Source organism: Onychomys torridus, chromosome 16 (genome assembly GCF_903995425.1).
Source record: "Onychomys torridus chromosome 16, mOncTor1.1, whole genome shotgun sequence".
Lineage (NCBI taxonomy): Eukaryota > Metazoa > Chordata > Mammalia > Rodentia > Cricetidae > Onychomys > Onychomys torridus.
This window is the reverse complement of record NC_050458.1, coordinates 44,920,129-44,933,279: the sequence shown is the minus strand read 5'-3', so window position 1 is coordinate 44,933,279 and position 13,151 is coordinate 44,920,129.

Below are 13,151 nucleotides of genomic sequence, written 5' to 3'. Positions count from 1 at the left end.
CAGGCCCCAGAACCTCCACTTCGTGCTCAGAGGCTACAGGGCCAGTTCGGCCCCTTCAGAGGCACACTCCAGTGGGAATCCAGTGACATGGCAGGCCTAGCACCAGCCACCTCCTTCTACCCACTCGGGCATCACACCCTCCCTTCTTCTTGGGGGTCATTCCAAGGGCCACCAAACCCAGTCCATCAGCCCCTTCCTCCAGGGTCAACCCTAAGAGGCCATTTGAGTGACAAAGTGATGGTGTCTGGTTGGGAAGCTTCTGGTGGTACAAGGGCCCACCCCCATGTTCACTGGGTTCTTTGCTTGGCTTTTCCTAGAATGGGGCCATTCTGGGCTGTCCAGGCAAATGCTGCTTTCACAAACCTGACAGGTCACATGGGTATGAGTGCCTTGGCTGGGGACTTCAGGCAGGTCTCAGCCCCCAACTCCCAGTCCTCCTAAAAAAGCAAGAGACACCTTGGGCTCTTCTCCGTCTTGTGGTTGGGGTTTCACCTCCCAGGCATCCCCCCCACCCCCAATCTACGATTCTCCTGGGAAATGACTAGACTGTTTGGTTTCTGTTTGTGTTCTCGTTTTTCAAGACAGGGTTTCTCTGTGTAGCCCTGGCTGTCCTGAAACTCGATCAGTGCTGGGATTAAAAGTATGAGCCACCACTGCCCGGCTTAGTTTGTTGTTTTTTACATTTATTTTTATTTTATGTGTATGGGTGTCTTGCCTGCATGTATGTATGTGCATCACATGCATGCCTGGTGACTGTGGAGGCCAGAGAAGGCATCAAATCCCCTAGAACAGGCAGTTGTGAGCCACCACGTTGGTGCTGGAAATGGAACCTCCAAGTCCTCTATAAGAACAGTGTTTTAAGCACCAAGCTGTCTCTCTAGCCCCTGGCTTGGTTAGTTTTAACCGTCAACAAATCTAAAATCACCTGGGGAAAGTTCATTAAAATGTTGTTATTTATTTTATTTTATAATATTTTATTATTTTATAATAATCATTTTATTACTATCATATTATTTTGACTGTGCATGTGACAGTCAGTGGGCAACTTGCAGGAGTTGGTTCTTATCTTCCACCATGTGGGCTCGGGGGACCCAACTCAAATAGTCAATCTTGGTGACAAGCACCTTTACCTGCTAAGCCATCTTGGAAGACAGTCTTATTTTCCCCAAGATAGGTCTCATTATGTAGCTCTGACTGTCCTGGAACTCATTATGTAGACTAGGCTGTTGTGTAATATTATTTTAACTAGGCAAAGGCATGTTACATTTGTTTATGCTGCAGAGTATTACTTTAACCATGTAAAGGTCTGTTACTTTTGTTTATGCTGCATTTGTTTGATGATCTAAGGATTTGTGTTTAATTATGTAGCAATGTGTTGCAAATGTTTCAACTTGCCTGCCTAAGGCACCTGATTGGTCTAATAAAAAGCTGAATGGCCAATAGCTAGGCAGGAGAGGGATAGGCAGGGCTGTGTGGCAGAGAATAAACAAAAGGAGAAATCTAGACTTGGGAGGAAAGAACAAGAGAGGGAGGAGAGAAGGAGGGAGACACCGGGGCCAGAAGGCAGGCAGCCACCAGCCAGCAGACACAGAGTAAAACATACATACAGAAAGTAAGAAAAAGTAAAAAGGCTGGAGGCAAAAGGTAGATAAAGAGAAACAGGTTAAGTGAAAAGAGCTAGCTAGACATGAACTAAGCTAAGGCCAAGCATTCAAAACTAATAGTAAGTCTCCTGTCATGATTTGGGAGCTGGTTGGTGGCCCAAAAGAAAAAGCCTGGTGTACTAGGCTGGTCTCCAGCTCTCTTCAGAGCCTCTGCTGGGGGTAAAGGTGTGAGTTCCCATCGCCAGGCTATGACAGGGCATTTCTAACTCGGTAACTACAGGAATTGTCCCGCCCCTTCCTGGTTCTTGCCCAAACTGCCCAGCCGGTGTCTTCACTGGCCAGGCATTCTCAGCCCCTGCCCAGCAGGATCTGGCATGGGCCAAGGTCTACCTCATAAACAGGAGCCTCCTCTGCTCCCTTACAACTAATGGGAAAGGCTTAGCATCAAAGGAGACACCAGGTGTGGAGAGGGTCAGCCCTCAAGACAAGCATTTACAAAGGAAATTAGATCTATTAATAATTTTTTTGGGTGGGGGGGCGTGTTTCGAGACAGAGTTTCCCTGTGTAGCTTTGCACCTTTTCTGGATCTTGCTCTGTAGACCAGGCTGGCCTTGAACTCACAGAGATCCGCCTGCCTCTGCCTCTCGAGTGCTGGGATTAAAGGCGTGTGCCACCACCGCTCGGCTAGATCTATTAATTTTTTTTTTTTTACTTTTTTAAAATTAATTTCTTTTCATTGGTGTTTTGCCATGAGTGTTGATCCTCTGGAAATGGAGTTGCAGACAGTTGTGAGCTACCATGTGGGTTCTGGGAATTGAACCCAGGTCCTCTGGAAGAGCAGTTAGAGCTCTTAACCTCTGAGCCATCTCTCCAGCCCCGATCTATTAATTTTATGTGTATGAGTGTTTTGCCTGCATGTATGTATGTGTACCCTGTGTGTGCCTAGTACCTACAGAGGTCAGAGGATCCCCTGGAACTGGAGTTACTGATGACTCTGAGAGGTGAGCATTTAACCAAGAAATGCCCACTGCAGGTATAGATTATAAGCTTCCCATTGGACTAACCTGGGTCTGAGCACTCGCGGCCCTTCCTGGAACACTAACTGGCCGAGTTCAGCAGGCTCTGCTAGCTCCTTGGAGCTTGGCCCCCCCCCAACCCTCTATCCTACACACACACCCCAGACAAGCCCACCTCCCCTCTGATATTTTCTTCTAGACCAGTTTGTCCGTCACTCTACAAATCTGTTATCATCCTCACCCGCCTGCAGCAGCTGAGCCACCCCGATCCTTGCCAGAAGACTCAAGACTGAGGGAAGAGACATTCCTGAGACCTCCTCTGCGATCCCCGTTACAACTTATAAACGGGTCTGTCCAAGTTTGCACAAGTTTTCAAGGCCTTGCTCTGGCTCTGCTTCAGGAGGCCCCTGTCAACAGCAGAGTGTCCCGTCAGCCCCTGCCAACAGCAGAGTGTCCCGTCAGCCCCTGGCCGGAGCACAGGACGGGAGGGCTGCAGGCCTGGTGAAGGCAGAGGGCGGGCAGCATTGTCCGGGGCTTGCCAAGCAGGCACGGAGAATGTGATATTAGTTTAGAAAGAGGAAACTTTGACCACTCAGGTTCCACACCCACCAGGAAGGCTCTTGGGGCTCAGTGTAAAGTGATACTCACTCACTGAGGTGATACCTTACAGTGAGGGCACAGTTAGCACAGGTCTAGGGCACAAAGGAACCGAGGCACGGCTTCCTGGCATCTTCTCGTCACCCAGCACACACATCACTCTTGCAGAAACCAGCTATGACAACCCAGATGCTGACTGCCGGGGCAATCAGTGGACTGACTTGCCCTGGGTTTGTACTGAGGGTTGGTCATGGGGTTACCCTCTGCCTCACACACCAAAGTTCCCAGTTGACAGGAGGGCAGTCTGTGTGCCTAGCACAGTGTTTGAGCAGACAGGCTGGCCATAGGAAGCTGGTCTTCTCATAACATGATGGGAATCTTACCCAGATCCAGCTGCCTGAAAGCTAGCTAGGGCGAAACTCACCAGATCCCAGAAAGGAGGGGGGACTATGAGAGTGAATGGGGTACAGGGGACCTTCTAAGTCACAGGCTTGATCCCAGATGATAAGGAGTTGTGTGTGTGTGTGTGTGTGTGTGTGTGTGTGTGTGTGTGTGTGTGGTGGGGGTGATGACTAGATGAAGTCTATGCTCAAGGAAGATCCCTTGAGGGCATGGTGATGGCTGGTGGAGACAGGAAGGAGGGACTTTAGGGAGCTGCAGAAATGCCCCCAGAGTGTCGGGGAAAAGAACAGCATAATAATGAGGCCCTTGGGCTAAAGAGTTGGCTGAGTGGTTAAGAGTACTTATTCTGCAACCATGAGGACCTGTGATTGGGTCCCAGCACCCCCATAAGAGCTGTTGGCTCTGCAGTTAAGAGCACTGGCTGCTCTTCCAGAGGTCCTGAGTTCAATTCCCAGCAACTGCATGGTGGCTCACAACCGGCTGTGATGGGATCTGGTGCCCTCTTCTGGTGTGTGTGAAGACAGGTCACTTATACACAGTGCACAATAAATAAGAGTTGGCCATAGTTTAGGGGTGGGCCAGTAACCCCAGCACTGTAGGGGCGATTGCTGGGGTTGGCTGGCTGCCAGGCTAGCTGAAAAGCACAAGCTCTAGTGTCGGGGGAGACCCTGCCTCAAAGGAACAAGGTGGAGAGTGGGAAGAGGAAGGCAATGCCCTCATTTGATCTCACCATGGAACTGTTTTGAGTCTGGGGAGGGATGCAGAAGGGAGTCCAGGATCTAAGGAACAGGGCAGGACCTTCCTGATGAATAACCACAGCCACCCTGGCCCCAGAGCAAAGCTGCTTGGACTCCGAAGAAGAGGCTAAGGGGTGGGGGTGGGGGAGTGGAGAGGGGACAGAAAAGGGAAGAAAGGAGTCTGGAGTGTTGTGGACTAACAGGAGAGGGGTAACTCTTGGGACCTGCATGGCTGGATCTTGTCAATCAGTGGGAAAGACAGATGGCACGTAGACTGACATATGTTCAGCCCCGCACCCTCCAACAGTGGCAAGCTCTCCCTCTCCAGTTGGTAGCTCCTGGCCACTGAGCCCCAAAGCCTGGAGTCTCCGGCCACCTGCAGGTCTTGTATGGCTACTATGAGCTGTGCTGCCTACAGTGCCCTGGGCATGCTTGAGTAGATGGTGTTAGCAGAGAGGACTGACTGGCTGAACATATGGCCACACTGGCTTCTGCAGCCCTGCTATGTGGTATTCTGTGACAGAGAGGCCAGCCACCCAGCCTCCCCACACCTAGAGGACTTGGGCTAGCAGGAAGTACCATCTCTGAGGCAACAGGGACCGTGTGAGGATGTGATGGGCACAAATTTTCTGGGGTCCCAGATCAGAATGCCCTCATCATAAACAGGAGACCTCTGGCCCTTTGTGCTTTCTGGGGAACACTCTAGGGGCTTAGTATAGAATGTTCCTCCTGTGTTGGATGCTGGGGAGGCAGGGCTCTCACATGCTCATCCTTGCTCAGGGAAGCAGGTTGAACATGCATATAATAACACTGCTAAGATAAGCCAGAACCCCCTGAGCCCCCATGGATCTCTCTCCCCAAGCCATTGAGGACCTTCACATTGCCACTCTGTCTCCATAGCCACCTGTGAGGAAAAGGAGGGGAGTGGGATGCTATCCCCATTCTGTTGGTAGAAAAACTGAGGCCAAGTAGCTGCAGCCTGGAGGGTGGGGGATGGAAATTTGCTGGGGCTTAGGGGATTAGCTTATGCTGGGACCTTCCAGGTCACCAAAGGGACAAAGAAACAAAGTGGAGGTCTCAGCAGCAGGGCCAGAATAGGGCTGAGGGATCTTCTGCAAGCTGTCTTCAGGGGGCTTGCTCCTTCCCCAACTGTCCATAACTGAGCTGTCCCCTATGGCATGTAAAATGTCTTAATAACTTAGGCTTTTCTTAACATGAGACATGTCTGCTCCTGGTGGCACTGATCTACTTCAGAGAAGATCATGGGCATCAAAAAACCATATGGAGTTTGTTTTCTTTTTCTTTTTTCTTTTCTTTTATTTTTTTTAAGATTTATTTATTATGTATACAATGTTCTGCCTGCATGTATACCTTCAGGCCAGAAGAGGGCACCAGATCTCATTACAGATGGTTGTGAGCCACCATGTGGTCGCTGGGAATTGAACTCAGGACCACTGGGAGAGCAGGCAGTACTCTTAACTCCTGAACCATCTCTCCAGCCCGGAGTTTGTTTTCTTATGGAAAAAGCTAGCCATGTGGGCAAAGAAACTGCTCTTGCATCATTTGCTGACAGATACTGTCCAAACTGGACCATCAGGACACAAAAGAGAGGTGACTGCCTATCAGGGCCTGCGGTGGTCCAGCCCCTTGATAGCCCTCTCCCAGGATCCAGGGAGAATCTACAACCAGCTGATAATCCAATTTTTGACAATATTAAATGAGTCTATGTTCGTGAAACTCTTTAGTTCATACTCTTTATTTTTCTGAATCAGTTTTCTCTTTACACAGCTTCTTTTCTGTTCTTTTTTTTTTTTTTTTTTTTTTAGACAGGGTTTCTCTGTGTAGCTTTGGAGCCTGTCCTGGATCTTGCTCTGTAGACCAGGCTGGCCTCAAACTCACAGAGATCCACCTGCCTCTTCCATCTCTATCCTCATCTTCAACCTCACCAGTCTCCATTGTGGTTCCTTCCCCTTCCTCTCCTGGAACTGGTCTTACCAGCAGCCTGACTCTTACAATACAATGCCAAGCTTCCAAGCTGCCTACAAGAGCAGTGAGTCAGCTTCATTTGCAACCCAAAGGGGAGTGAATAGAAGAGGTGGGGTCAGATAAGGCCTGGAGTAAGTCAGAAAGGGAATTTACGCGCTCAAAATAATATTTTTTGTTTTGTTTTGTTTTTTTGTTTTTTTGTTTTTCGAGACAGGGTTTCTCTGTGTAGCTTTGTGCCTTTCCTGGAACTCACTTGGTATCCCAGGCTGGCCTCGAACTCACAGAGATCCGCCTGGCTCTGCCTCCCGAGTGCTGGGATTAAAGGCATGCGCCACCACTGCCTGGCTCAAAATATATTCTTATAAGTGGTTAGGCGAAACATTATGAGTCTATCATAAATGTGCTCAAACTACAATCTGACAGATGGTGAGGTAAAAGAGTCTATAAGTCACTAAAATAAAACTGCCTCTGTTTTCCTATGCTGCCATGTAGTGGCTGGGCTGGATAACCCTGCTCAGAGCTAGGAAACCTGTCTCAAAGCTACCTTGCACCTGGTGTGTAAAATACCCTTTTCTTCTGAGTCAAGTGCTCTGGGATGCCATTTGGGCTATGAGAGAAAGGAGGGTCTGTACTTCATTTGTACAAGAAACAAAGCTATGGGCTGTCTTGTAGGCTGTGTCTCCAGAAAGTTGTTTACCTTAATTCAGGAGACTGTTTGACATTTTGGCCTAGGATGCTAGGTAGAATACATCATTATAAGTTCTTGGGGATGTTATGAGTGCACATGAAATTCATAGCAGAAGACAGCTGATATATTAATAAAGCTGAATAACACCAAATACTCCTTGACATTTGGGTTCCTCCAGAAGAATGCCTTGAATTTTCCAGGTATAGCTTTATCATATTCAGCTAATTCTTACTACATTCCTGTAGCTCTTAACAATTGCCAAACTTTGCCAAGACAAGGTAGGACAGTCCTTCAAAATTCCCTGCTTCTCAGAACTGTCTGTCAGATATACTAGACCTGTAGGCCAGAGTTGGATGCCCCAATGTTGCAGAAGAACCTAAGGTTGACTGTCCAGGTGGCCTGATGTCCCCTCATTAGGTAACATTTCATCCTTCTGGGGGTCTTTACTGGAGTTGAAGACTAAATAGTTATAATTATAGTTTTCCTTAATTATGATAAAAAGGTAAATTAGATGTAAAACTTTAGACTCACCAAGATAAGATAGATAATATTTTCTCTAATTTTGCCAAATACAAATGGACTGGATATTGTAACTAATTCTTACTTGATTATTGTTTTGTTGTATATAATTTGACTATGTTAAAGTTAAAACCTTCCTTTTTAATTAGACAAAATGTTGTGGAACAATCTTTTTGCATACTATGAATATGGATTACTCTCATTGGCTAATAAGGAAGCTGACTGGCCAATAGCTGAACAGAATAAGGTTAGGCAGCAGAGCCAGACTAGGAAATACTGGGAGGAAAAAGGGCAGAGTCTGGAGTTACTAGCCAGATGCAGAGGGAGCTGAACATGTCACGCTAATAAAGGTACCATCACATGGCAAAGTGTAAAGGAATATGGATTAAATTAAAATGTAAGAGCTAGTTAGTAAAAAGCCTGAGCTATTGGCCGAGCATTTATAATTAATATTAAGCCTCTGTATCAGATATTTGGGAACTTTCGGGCAGGACAGAAACTTCCACCTACTGTCCCCTCTTGTCCTTCCTTCCTTGGCCACTCCTCCCACATTTGGGGACCTCTTCAGGAAGCTCCTTTGATCCTTCAAGTGTGGGTAGGCCATTGTGCCAGAACCCATGAAGTTTTAGAGGTCTGTGGAAACAACAACTTATTATTATTATTATTATCATCATCATCATCATCATCAGACAGAAGAAATGGATGTAATCAAGTTTGGAGTATGTTTGCCTTTATGTTGATTGTAAATTATACTTTTAGTGTTTTGGCTTTTTTTTTTTTTTTTTTTTTTTTTTCGAGACAGGGTTTTTCTGTGTAGCTTTGTGCCTTTCCTGGAACTCACTTGGTAGCCCAGGCTGACCTTGAACTCACAGAGATCCACCTGCTTCTGCCTCCCAAGTGCTGGGATTAAAGGCGTGCGCCACCACCACACAGCTTTTTTTTTTTTTTTTTTTTTTTTGGTTTTTACTTTTAGTATTTTTATGGAGGGGAAAATATGTGTGTGTGTGCACATGTGTGTGTTGTGGAATATTAGTTTAAGATGCGCTATATTTGTTTATGCTGTGGAATATTTGTTTTTTATTTTTTTGGTTTTTTGAGACAGGGTTTTTCTGTGTAGCTTTGCACCTTAGCTGGATCTCGCTCTGTAGACCAGGCTGGCCTCAAACTCACAGAGATCCACCTGCCTCTGCCTCCCGAGTGCTGGGATTAAAGGCGTATGCCACCACCACCGGGAGGAATATTTGTTTAATGATGCAAGATATGTTGCATTTGCTTAACTCTGAAAAGCTGGGTTACTAATATATATATATATAATTGGTCTAATAAAGAGCTGAATGGCCAACAGCAAGGGCAGAGGATAGGCAGGGCTGCCAGGCAGAGAGAATAAGTAGGAGAAATCTAGGAGAGGGGCAAGAAAGGGAGGAGAGGAGGACACTGGGGCCAGCCACCCAGCCACTCCAGCCAACCACGGAGTTAGAAGGAAAAAAAGATATATAGAATAAAGAAAGGTAAAAAGCCTAGAGACAAAATGTAGTTAAAGAGAAACAGAAAAATTTAAGTTAGAAAAACTGGCTAGAAACAAGTCCGGCGAAAGCTGAGCATTCATAAGTAAGAATAAGTCTCTATTTATTTGGGAGCTGGATGGTGGGCTCCCAAACAGTATAAACAAACAAACCAATAAAACAAAACAAAAAACAACTCTGTGTGTGTGTGTGTGTGTGTGTGTGTGTGTGTGTGTGTCTCGTACCCACTCATGTACATGCACGCTCATAAGCACTTTGGTGTACATACCTGCGGAGGCCTGAGGTTGACATTAGATGTCTCCCTTTATCACTCTTCACTTTTTTCTTTTAAATACTGGGTCTCACCATGTGGCCCTGACTGGCCTAGAACTCACTAAGTAGACCTGGTTGGCCACAAACTCACAGAGATCTTTCTTCCTTTGCCTCCTGAATGCTGGGATTAAAAGTGTACACCACCATGCCCTGCTCTACCTTATCTTTTGAGACAGTCTCTCAGTGAGCATGGAGCCCATGGATTTAGTTCGACTGGCTGAGCAGCAAATCCCAGGGGTTCTCTCTGCCTCCCTAGTAATGGACTATCAACAGGTTTACGTGGGTGCTGAAGATTTGAACTTGGGTCCTCATACTTGCAAAGCAAGTTCTTTACCGACTGAGCCAACTTCCTAGCCCTGGAGGGAGAACTTTAATATATATATATTCATACACACACACACACACACACACACACACACACACACACACGCTATTGAAGTTGTACTAAGGCTTGGTTATGGGGCTCCTTGGTTAGGGCCTGGGACCCACCTGGGACTTACGTCTTGTGGGAATGCACTGATCTGGCCACTAGACTGTCTCTACAGGCTAGTGCCCTGTCCTGTTTGACACTGCCAGACACTACAGTGAGGGCTGCTGAATAAGTAGGAGCTCCTTAAAAATGAACACAAATGCCATCACTGATGAGCTTTCCTGGGCATCCTACACTGTACTAAATTCATCCACACATCATGGATATGCCCATTGTTCAGATGGGGACACTGAGGCTGACAAAGTTAAATAATATGCCCACATTCTTCTTCAAGAGTGTCTGAGTCTCAGGCCTGCTTTCTAGCCCACTAGCCCAGTAATATCATTGTGGCAGCTGGCACAGCTGGTGTTTATGTCAGAGGGATGGATGACCTCCTGTACATATGGAGCACAACCCGAGTTCTGGCCTATCAAGGACCGTAGACCTGCCCCTGCCTTCTTTCTGGGTGCTCAGTCCATCCAGGCCACTCCTCTAGGGCCCACCCCAGAACAGAGAGCAAGGGGCCCAGGGATTGCAGAATGTGGGAGCAAGCATGGAAGGCTTTGCCTGGCAATTTGAGTTGGGGAAGTGTCAGGGAAGATACCTAGGAACCTGTTGCCGAATGATTGGCAAGATCTCATCAACAGTGAAAACGTTAAAGGACAAGCCAGGCCCCAGCCCAGCCCAAGCAAGAGCCTGGCCTTAGCAGAGGCCATGGGCAAGGCTCTGGGAGTGGAACTGAGGCCCACAGGGGCTCCACATCCAAGGTCATCTGAAGGCTGAGCCAGGGAGTCAGGTGATTGAAGGTCTAGAAGCTGTGTTTAGTGAGCACTTATTAGAAGCCAGGCACTATAATAGGCGTCAGGTCAGAGATGATGAAGACATGGTCATTCCAAAGAGTCTAGGCCAACTGCTGTGTGCCTGGGTGCATTCACCTCAGTCTGAGACCCACATCCCTGACCTATTGTGACATGGATATGGTGCTTTCTCTCCTTGGACCAGGCTCCTTCCATAAAACAGCTTTACTGGGCTGGCCCCTGCCAACTGACTCTTGGAATTGTTGGATGAAAGAGGCTGTAGGTGCCTGGAGCCCCATGGCAGGGCTGGGCGGGGTGCAGCAGTATCCCACATCAGATCCCAAGGAGGCAGAGAAACAGCCTCCGGGACTTGGGGGCACCAGGTTTCTCAGGAGTTCCCACCCTCTGATACCTGCCAAACGTGTTCCTGCAGCTAGGAAGCTTGACATGAAAGTCCCCACCCTGCCAGGTTGGCCTGTGTTGGTTAAATGATGGACGCCAGCACCCTGACTGCCGTAGGATGCTCATTCTCACGTTGGCAGTGAGAAGGGGAGGTGGCCTTGGCTGCATGGAAGTGACAGAGCCTCCCACAAGAGTACTGAGCACTTGTCACTAGCCATGGGGTAGGCAGAGCCACATAGCTCATTGCACTACCAGGTGGGGTGTAACAAGGGAAGCCCCCAACCTTGGCTGTCAGTCAAAGACAAACTGAGGGCCCTGGGCTGTCCCCACAATGCCTGTGCCTTGAAGTCTTTACCTGTCCTTACTTGGTTTGACCTCACAGGGGAGTCAACAGTGTCCAGAAAGCCTCATTAACTTCTCTAAGGCCACAAAGTCACTTGGTGTAGCTAACAGAATGATTGTTATTATTTATGTTTTATAAAAAGATAAAAATGGTTCAGAGAAGTTAAGTGATTTGCCTTGAGTCACAGTGAGCCAGCAGGACTTGGCCTCGGTCAGAGGAGCAGAGTCCTTATCCTTGTCCCACCAAACTCCACAGCAGTGGGCCTTCTCTTACTCACCTGGACAAGGAGGGGGTCAGGAGCCTGGGGCTGTCCTGTGGTCCTGTGTTGGGGGTGCAATCTTTGGCTCACACCACTGAGCTCTCTGATTCTGTTTCTAGTGCAGGTGACTTCATCAAGTGCACTGGTTAGTATTTGTCAATTTGACACAAACCTAAACCGTACTTGGCAAGAGGGAACATCAATGGAGAAATTGCCTCCATCAGATTGGCCTGTAGGCAAGTCTGTGGGGTCATTTTCTTGATTGATAATTGATGTAAGAGGGCTCACTGTGTGGTGCTGTCTCTAGCCTGGCTGGTATAAGAATGCAAATAATGGGCTGGAGAGATGGCTTAGTGGTTAAGAGCACTGGCTATTCTTCCAGAGGACCCAAGTTCAATTCCCAGCACCCACATGGCAGCTCACAACTGTCTATAACTCCAGTTCCAGGGAATCTGACACCTTCACACAGACACACATGCAGGCAAAACACCAATGCATATAAAATAAAAATAAATCAATTAAAAAAATGCAAATAAGCAGCAGTCCTTCAGGGTACCTCCTCTGACTTCCTCAGTCATGGACTAAGATAAGGCTTTTGAGCCAAAGAAGGCCTTTGCTTCTCTGAGCTGCTTTTGGCCAGTGTTTTACTGACAATCAAACTAGGACATCAAGTACGTGTTGATTTCTTTCTTTCTTTCTTTCTTTTTTTTCCGCCAGAGCTGAGGATCGAACCCAGGGCCTTGTGCTTGCTAGGTAAGCGCGCTACCACTGACCTAAATCCCCAACCCGTGTTGATTTCTTATAAATCAAGAAAACTATGACTCATAATAATGGAGTATGGCCTTTATACCCACAGGTGTAGAAACCTAACTTTATCTTTCTAGATCTGGAGACGGAACCCAGGCCCTCGTGCATGCTGCCCCTGCATGTGCTCCACCCTGGAGCTTAGAGGAGGGCATGTGTCGCCAGAGGCAAAACATGCAGGACAAATGTCAGAATGGGGTTCCTCTCTAGCCGTCAGCCTCTGTGACCCTGTCCAACTTGGGGCGAACCCATGTCCCTGCCCCTCAACACTGCAAGGAAGAGAGAAAAGACAAAGGCGTGGGGGGACCCGGGATGGCAGGGAGAGGGCTGCCTTATGAATGACAGAGCTCTCCAGAAGGGACAGAGGAGTGGCGAAAGGCAGGAATGATGCAGACACTAACTTGACGGTCTGATAGGGGTGTCAGGACAATGGTCAGAAACAGCAAAGGTCCCAGGACAGCCATGAGAGTTTCCCAAGACCTGGCACTGATTTCCTATGGTTGCTATGACAAATGGCTGCAAACGGTGGCAAAAAGCAACAGAAATCTATTTCCCCCCACAGATCCGGAGACTTGAAATCTGTGATCTGTCACTAGGCCATCCACAGTCAAGGTGTGTGGCAGGGCCACATTGTCGTCTTTGCTCTACGAAGAGTCCATTGCTTGTCCTTTCCAGGTTCTGGTGACAGCATTC